Source organism: Rhinolophus ferrumequinum, chromosome 5 (assembly GCF_004115265.2).
Source record: "Rhinolophus ferrumequinum isolate MPI-CBG mRhiFer1 chromosome 5, mRhiFer1_v1.p, whole genome shotgun sequence".
Taxonomy (NCBI): Eukaryota; Metazoa; Chordata; class Mammalia; order Chiroptera; family Rhinolophidae; genus Rhinolophus; species Rhinolophus ferrumequinum.
Window position 1 is genome coordinate 43,699,435 of NC_046288.1, and position 9,858 is coordinate 43,709,292.

Sequence of the window (9,858 nt, forward strand, 5' to 3'; positions counted from 1 at the left end):
TTTCTCCATGGGATGGGGGAGGTGATTTATATTAGTGTTAATACTGTATCTTTAAAATTTTATATGCTCAACCTGCAAACAATGAGCTTTCAGGAAATAAAAGTATGTCAGTGGGGAGACTCAGAGTGATTGTTCTCTGCTGGAGGATTAAATAAATGTAGAATTCCAAGCAGGGTTAGGCAATGAACTGTAAAAGACTAAGCGAATGTGAGGGGTAAAATATCTGTCTTCCATCACCAAGTGAACGTGTTGCCAGTGCCATACTCTGGACGTAGCACAGAGGTTACCTTTCCTTCTCTCTGCCTCTCTAGTAGCTGAGAGTTGGGGCCCTCTGTACCAACATCTCCCCACGAATCAGGGCGCTGCTCACTGTTAGTAACAGGATAAGGCATGTAACCTAAGCGCCTAGCCACTGCCTGTGAGCTCTTTCACATAAGGATTTCTTATAACTCGTACTACCTGCTTCACAGGTTTGTTACTGAGAATCTAAAGAGGGAATAAGTCACAAAGTGTTTTGTAAACAATGATCTATATAAATGTTAGTTATGTATAATATTGTCTCATTAGGAATTACATAAACCTATATGTGTATTATACTTACATGTATATTATATATGCATATATATATATACACTGTAAGAATCTAAATACATTCTTTCTCTTCACAGAAAAATCACGTAAAAAAACTGTTGTCTGATAATAATTCTGTGACCTTTATATAGTGTCTTTCCTTTTGTGTATTCTGCAAACTTTTGTACTAACTGAAATAAAACTTAAAGCCTGTAACACTCCAGAAACTGAACTAAGATTTTTAATAGTTTAATGCCTCACTCAGTTTTCAAAATAATTATAAGATAGATATCATTATTATAACTAACAAATAAGAAAACTCAATGCCAGAGGCTGTATTAAGTTTGTAATACTCATATTCTTGATTAAATCATGATAGGAAAAGCACCACATGAAGGATACATGTCTTTGGATTTATGACAGCTAAAACCACAAACTGATGGTTGAGATATGTATAAGAACTTAATTCATTAGTAGGTGTTATTATCCTCAGCAGTAGGTAAGGAAATCGAAGATTAGGAATTTAATAATTTGTCCAAGTTAAAGATGAAAACCAAGATTTCAGGCCAGATAAGCTTGAGCTAAACTTGTGGTATTTCCATGTACTTATTTATTCAAAATAGTTCTAGAGGATCTTTTAAGATATAGAATTTCTTAACAAAATTGCCATCATGGAGTTTACAGTTGAGTGGGGAGAAATAGAAATTAACTCAGTAAGCAAACAAGGAAACGTGACTGACTTATCATTCAAGTTTCAGTAAAATATCTCCTCAGAGAACATATCCCCAACTCTTCTAATGGTGTGACCTCCTCCACTTAACAGTACTTAGCACACTACTGTTAGGATTTCCTTCTAGCAGTTAATCTGTTTGTTCACTTGTGGTTTTGTTTATTTATTGCATGTATCCCACTAGAATAGAAGTTCCTGAGAGCAGTGATCTTATCTAATTGAATATTGTCCCCCAGTGTCTAGAATCATACCTGCCTGTCTTATAATTTAATTATTCATTAAATGTTTGTTGAAAGAAGAGAGAAAGGAAAGAAGGGCTCCTAAGGGAAAGCACAGAGTGTTATAGGAATTTATTTTACCTGCTAGGAGGAATCAAAGTTATATGAGGAAGTCATACCTGAAAGGCAAATCTGAAGAATAAGTGATGTTTTAAAGAGGTGTGTGTGTGTGTGTGTCTGGGTGTTGGGGAGAGCGGCAGACTAAAGTTCCAGGCAGAAGGGAGAGTGTATGACGCAAGGCCTGTGGTAGGACAGAACATATCAAATATGCAGAAAGAAAGGCCAAGGGCAATTTAAGTGCAACCTGTGGCTGAAGAAGTAGATTAGGCTCCTGGCCTTGTAGCAATTTTGACTTTATCTGAAGAGCAATGAGGCGCCATTGAAGTATTTTAACCAGGAATGAAGTATTATAATGATGTTTGCATTTTCAGCAAGACTGTTTTTTTTTTTTTTTTTTTAATGGAGAGAAGAGAGCAAAGGGAGACAGTGTGGATGCAGAGATCCTAGTTTGAGGTTTCTGCAACAGTCTAGAAATGGAAACAAAGGAGTTGTATGATCTTTGATGATGGTAGTCAGAAGAAAAGTTGTTGAAATCATGAGCTCCTTATAAGAATCTGTGATATTCAGAATCTGTGACAGAGGGGGCATAAAGGGCAGAGGAGATGAAGATGGGAGGGATAGCTACCGGGTATCTGGCCTGTGCAGTAGAAAGGGCAGTGGTGCCAACTCTGATAGGGAGCTTGGCAGGGGAGCCGGAAGGGGTAGCATGGATCTCCCCCTCCCCTTTATACATGGTATCTCCTTGGTCTTGAAAGGTGTGGTAGAGCATAATTATTTATGTTTAAAAGCCTGAGGGTTTTCAGGGACAGTTAGGGCAGGGCCCACAACAGAACCCAAGTGCCTTCATTCAGTCCAGTCTGCACATGAACCATCGTAGTGTTGCTTATTTTACCTAATTATTGTGTTTTGAATTAGAAACGGTTACACCAACATGATTACAAATCTTAAACTAGTTTGTGAAAATGTTTGTTAGTAAATAAATTCCTACATAGATCTCAAGTTCAAGATTGTTTTTAACTACACTAATCTAAAGATAAAACTATATATACCCTTATGAGATTTTTTTCTTTTCATTTTAGAATCAAGAATAAGATCCCCCAATATAATTAGCTATTTCATTTTAATACATACATCTGAACAGTCTTAAGAATTTCAAAGAATGAAAACTGAAAATGGGTAAATATTGGAATAAAAACAACCAGCACCTAAAATGTGAAAATAGAATTGGATCTCATGATACAATATAAAAAGGATTACAAACCCCACAGCACAAAGGAGGTCTGTGTCTCTTTTTTTTTTTTTTTTTTTGATGTGCCTGTGTAGTGAAACTGCAATTAGTGGTAATAGGAGTTGCATGTGTAGCTCAAAGGGGCTTGATGCAAGATTGCAGCGGGGTGCAAAATGGTACAAGCAAAATCCCGTTCTCATTACCAACATATAATTTTATTGCCTCTTTTAGATAGCATGCTTTTTCCGTTATCAGAATTCCTCCAACCCATTACATCACAAATGCAATTGTAAATGCATTATAAATTCATCCAAGCTGATAAAAAACCAAATGCAGCAAATTGATTTGAAATGAAGGAGGGGGTTAGAAAGTAAATGGTGGTCAAGTTGTATGTGGAATGTTACGTACTCTCCTACGTTTACGGTTCCAAAGAACATACGCTAATCCTTAAAAGACAAATACTCTTTTTTGATACCGAAACATTTCTTGTTTTAGGTTTTGGTTTTACTATACTAGTTTTTCTCAGGCAATAGGCAATTCCTTAAATTTTATAAAGTGGTGTTCATTCATTCATTTTTATAATAGTTTTTGCAGCACGTTTAACACGCTTGCTTAGCTTAGTGTAGCACTTGATATATGCTAACATGCATTGCTCACATTTAAAAATGCGTAACCGTTTAAAAATTTGTATGCATATCCTATGTGTTTATAATAGATATATAAATATGTTACTAAACCAGATGGTCCTCCACGCTGAGAATTATTTATATACACATAATATCACACTACACAAATAAACTTTTAGTTATAAACAAATTTGTTAAGCATATCATAGTATTTATATGCTATTTTTCTTCTTTAAAAGTATTTGACCATCTATCCTTTTAAATTAAATTTCCTGTGTTGATTCAGGACTTTTCCATTCTCTTCGTCATTTTAATGCCTATTTTTCTGTCAGAAATAAAGCAAACATTTATTTCCACCCCCTATAAGATTTTTGTGTTTATTATATAATACATAATAATCTTTAATACACATTAATAGTTTTGCTAAGAATATGTTTGGACTGAGGCCAAGTTATTCCAAGATTTGTGCCTGAGAAGCTGCAAACCCAAAGGACACACCAGGTGGCTGAGTGTAGGACATAGGTTTATTGAGACTTACAGACCAGGGAGAGTCTCTGGTGGCAGCCAGCCAGAGGGGTAGTGCTCAATACACAGAGAAGAAACAAAGTTATATACGTAGGTACAGCAAAACAAAGAGCATTCCATGGAGACATCATCTGGCCAGGCCTACTGGTCTGCTCTCATACCCACAGCATCCCAAGGAGCAGGGAGACCTTGACTGCCTGCCTGTTCATCTGACTGTGGGTCCTGGCCCTGCAGAATGTCATGGTGAAAGTCGGTATTAACTTGAATGTGGCAGCTCCTTTCCCCTGTTAATTTACTAAGTAGTTACTTGCTTAAACTTGTGAATTGGTATCGTAGATTTACTCACACTACAATTTGCATATAAGACAAAAATATTGTCCCTTTACTTAGTTTACTACCAGTATGAACTTAAAAGTCCCGACTGTCTGGGTCGTAGGGTTAAAAATTGTCCCACTGGTTTTCAACTGGAGCAAAAATGTAACAGTCTCTTTATGTAATGTTTACTCTGTTTAGATAAAAATTCTCAGACTTTCAGTCACTCAACCAACCTCCCCTCTCTAAGACAGTTTTTCATTGAAAGGAAAAGTGGCACTCACACCTGCCCTGGCATGTGGGACCTGCTCTGCCCCTGTTTACCTGACGACTATATAATTTGTTGAATGCTTTAGCCAGGTGACTGGCTCCCTTCCTCTTTCAGTCTTGTTACCAAATAGGAGCCAGCTAAAATCCTTACTTGTTTTGACGGGAAGGGGTATGGAAAGAGGAGATTCTAAAGTTAGCAGCTACCTAAGAACTGAGAGGTTTAATAGATGGAACTGCCAACTTTCCACTACCAAATCTGTAAATCCGCCTTTGTCTGCACCAGACGTTTTTTTTTTTTATGTTGTAGAATCGGTTGTAGGGCTTGTTAAACCTTAGATTGCTGGGTCCCACCACAGAGTTTCTGATTCAGTAGGTCTGGATGGGGCCTGATAATTGACATAGCTAACCACCAAAGTGATACTGATGCTTCTGACTTAGGGACCTCACTTTGTGAATCACCGCAATGAGGAAGTTTAACTGTATCAAAGACATGCTGCATCCCATTCTTTTCCATCTTTGTAGACATCTTGCTTCATCAGTTATTCGTTCTATTGCTCTATTCTTCAGTGTCTTCCTCTGTAGGGAGTCCTATGAATCAACATGCAGGTCACGGTTTACTCTGCCTCTCAAAAACCAAACAAAACAAAAGGCACACAGAACTACAAATAGCTTTCATGGATCTAAGATGTATCTCTGGCTACCGTATGATTTCTAAAAAGCCACACTTTTTGGGGGAGTTTTCTACTCATGCTATAGCTACTTCACTACCTTTTGTTTGTTCAGCTTTCTACAATCTGGGTTCTGCTTTCACTATATCTACTACTATGTCATAACTGCTGGTCTGGTTAATCTAAGTAAATTTTATACTCGTATGGTGTTATTTTACAGTTATTTTTAGCTAAGACAAAACTTTATTTGAGAAGAAATGTAAATTTCAAGGAATTGTATAACTTGTAGATTCAGATTCCAACTTGTTCAACTACCTACAAATTGGGGAATTATGGGCAAGTACTTAAATATCACTGAACCTCAATTCATAAGTTAATTAGAGGTAATGGTGTCGATTGTATAAGATTATTGTAAGAATAGGGCTATGTTCATATAATACCTAAAATAGTGCTTGAAATTTAAGTAGTGGTTAATAATAATTAATAATAATAGAAATACTAATCTAACTTTGACATTTAGAACATAGAAAAAACAGATTATTTTTAGACTACGCTTTGTCATCAACTATCAAAATGCTAGAGGTGCTAGTATTGATATTTTAACTTGTAGTGCTTATTATATGTAAATCATGATATATCAAAAGAATAGCCTCCTTTGAGTTAAGTGGATTACTTGTTGAAAAGGTATTTTATCATCTAACATCTTTTAGACAGGTCATGCTGCTCTTGAGCCACTATAACTGAAGAAACTGTCATATTAACAAAGAATTCTCCAAAGGAATTCCCGTGTACTAAACATATCCCTCCCTATAACCCTCATTGTAACCATAGCCATGTCTTCTCCTGATCAAAGTCAATTGCCCTTCATGGAATTGATGGGCTTGACAAAATCAGCTCATGTTGGACACTTCCGGCTATATGGTTGCTTAAAATCCCATGGTCAGGCCCTCCATGTTTACCAGGACTCAGAAACACAGCAGGAAATGCTTTTCAGAAAATCAACCATTCTCCTTTGAGAGTGGTTCTGGAATCTTCGGAGGCTAAACTGGTTATCCTATTGGGGTTGCCATAAACCTGACATCATCTTTTCTCACCCCAGACACCTACAATATCATAGGGTAAACTGGGTCATGTGTCCTAAGCAGCAAAGGTCCCTGCACTCCAGCCTGTATCTGCTGCTGGATTCTTGCTCTGTTTTACAATAATAGTTGGCAGCTTTTCTGGTCATCCTGTATGTGGGCCAGAGAGTAAGATTCTCAGGTGTGGCATATGCTGCCTCTAAAACCAAAAGAGACTTACCAGGTGTTGTGCTTCCTTCTTTGTAGTGGGAAATGGGAGGTGCAATGATCTGTTCTTTGAATAGACTGGTCCAGCATTCCTTAGATAACAGGACCTTTAAAAAGTTGAGGCTACAGCAGGCCCCTGAAATTTTGTTGAGTTTATCTCCCACCCTCAAGGGCACATCCGTGTTAAATCTCCAACACACTTGTTACTTCTTGTTTATTTGGTTCTTTTAGCATGACGTCATCAGCATAGTGTGCCAGCAGGATGTTCTTCCAGATGTGCAGTCAATCTAGATTTCTTTGACAGAAGGAGAAAGCATTAACATAGTCCTGGAGCAAGACTGCAATGTATAATTGCACTTCCAAGTGTTTGCAAACTTTTTTGATTCCTATTCTTTGAAGAGGGTGAAAAAGAACACATTTTCCAGATTAAAGGCTTCATGGCACGTACCCGAGGATGTATTTATCTGCACTAGCAAAGATGGCACAGCTAGCACAGCAAACTCAGTGAGGGTTACTACTTGATTGAGTTTGCAATCGTTGACATCCAAGAAGCATCTCACTTTTGTAGAGGCCAGTCTTGTGATTTAAATAGAGATGAGTCAGGACCACTAGCTCTTCCTCCTTGGCGGTCACTAAGTTCTGCCGATCCTCGCTCAATACCTCATTGGTTTTGATTTACAGTCTTGGCTGGCAGAGCAGTATCAGAGACCCCCTCACTTTTCCATGCTATGACGTGACTCATGCGAGGAAAACAATGTACAGGCCGTGCTGATGACCAAATATATCCATTTCCGGGGTACACTTAGGGAATAAGGACATTACTGGGTGGGTTCATGAACTGAGTAGACCATTGTAGATTCGACCCTGGCCAACACTCCATTGTAGATTGGATACCTGGCCCTATATGCCCCTTCACCAATGGGGGCTCATCATGACACTGTCGTTCCTCAGGGTTTGATGTCAACGAGGACTTTATGTTGAATGACCTAGAAATGTTTAGGGATTCTCTTTTGTTCAGTGACTAGTTACTCTGGCATGGAAATCAGCATGCAAGAAGTTTAGGGAGTGCTAGGCTCAACATCTATGTAAGGGCGGATAATGAAACAAGACTCAACATATGGAGAAATTGGGCTGTAGTGCAGTTTCAACAAAGACCATGGCAGACCCTACATGGAGCTCCAAAGGTAGCTTTTTCAAGTTGTCACATTATGATGATGAGACAGACCTTTATATGATGCCTTCAACTACTCATTGGATAGAGGCTCTCCTTGGAAAGGGGATGTGACCTCGAGCAAGGCAGCTCTCCAGCTGATGTAATTTCCTGAGAGGGCTGAGAACTGAGAATTGTAAGCTCACAAAACTCCCAGCAGCTGAGAAAAAGTTTCATCTCTAAAGATGGAGTTGCATGGCACATCGCACTACCTCTGAATCTTCCATTATCCAGCTGTGGGGAATGTCGGTGCCAGGATTATACCAGGCACTCAAGCTCTTTAAATAGAGAATACGTATAAAACCACCTTCAAAGCCTTGTCTCTGAACAGTTGGTTCCCTTTGAACTTTTGTTCTTCTAATAACTATGTTTTGCTTTGTTTTTTACTTTAGTATTGTGGTAAAATATACATAACATAAATTTTACCCTTTTAACCACTTTAAGTGTAATTAAGTGGCATTAAGTACAATATTGTGCAACTATCACCACTATGTATTTCCAGAACTTTTTTTTTTATCATGTTAAATGGAAATCCCATACCTATTAAATAACGCTTCCTCATTTCTCTCTCCTCTCAGCCCCTGGTAAACCTCTATTTCACTTTCTGTTTCTATGAATTTGGCTATTCTAAGTAACTCGTATAAGTGCAATCATACAATATTTATTCTTTTGTATCTGGCTTATTTCACTTAGCGTGTTGTAGTATGTGTCAGAATTGCATTTCCTTTTAAGGCTGAATAATATACATATATGTATATTTTTTAATTTGACTGTTGTGAATAATGCTTCTATGAACATTAGTGTAGCTGTTTGAGTCCATGTTTTTAATTATTTTGGTTGTAGATCCAGAAGTGGATGTAAAATATTGCTGAACTAATAGCTACATTTTATATTAGAGCAATACATTTTTTATTCAAAATGTTCACTATTAAGAGAGTATAATTCTTATTGCATACAAAATTATATTCATTTAATACATTTTTTTTATTTATTGAATATGTGCCACTGTGCTAAGCATATTGCATCCATTATATCTTAATTATTGGCAGGTAGTAAGTACAAATTAAATGGTAGTGATTGATATCGCTATCAATCACTATCATTATCTTGTTGAATCCTTACGGTAAACCCCATGAAGAAAGTGTGTAAATATTTTTATGCTAAATTTATTAAATGGAAAAGTTGGGGCTCAAAGAGGTTAATAAGTTGCCTAAGGTCATTCAGCTCCACAGTGAAAGAGCCAGGCTTGACAACAAGAACTGTTGTCTCAAAGACTATGCTCTGAGTTCTTACCCTTTCTTACGTTTAGAGAACTGTTAAACTTTGACCTTATATTTAAGGACCTCATGTTTACCTTTAAAAATGTATAAATTACTTTAAAGTGCGAAATTCCCTAAGGGGAATTTTATGTTTTTATTTGACTTTGCTACAGCATATTCATATATCTGATAAAAATGTTAGTCAAGTAAATTATTTTAGTATAAACATTTCTTGACAGTCATAACAACAGCTTTTTTATTTGTCCTCAAATTTTATGACAGAACATGGAACGCAGGACTAGCCTAAGACATGTATAAGTTTTCATTTTCACGTATGTGGAAACTGGAATCAAATCAATTTTCTACCCCAGATTTTTTCACTTAATGACATTATAATATTTTAGAGTTTTTAGGCCATTTAGAACAAATAGAAACATTCAAAAATACTTTAGTATCTTCTTTTTCAGAAACATAAAGCATATTTATGAGATAGTTACTTCAGTTTACACATTGGAAATTTTATTTTTTATCAAAGTAAATAGAACATATAATTTAACTTTGCTTTTAACACAATTATTTAAAACTCATTGGCCTATAATTATTTTAGGAGGAAAAAATATTACATAATTTAATAAAATGAATCGTTTTTTGTTTTGTTTGTCTAGCCTGCTGAGAGATTTATGGGCAAGTGACCGTGCACACAAAGCCAGTTTAACAAGACAATCTTCTAAAAACGTTTCTCTACACTACAAAAGTTAAAACTATGTTGAGAAAAATCTGCAAAATATTTAAGTGGTAGTTACATTTTTTTCTATCGTGTCTTACATTTTTATAAG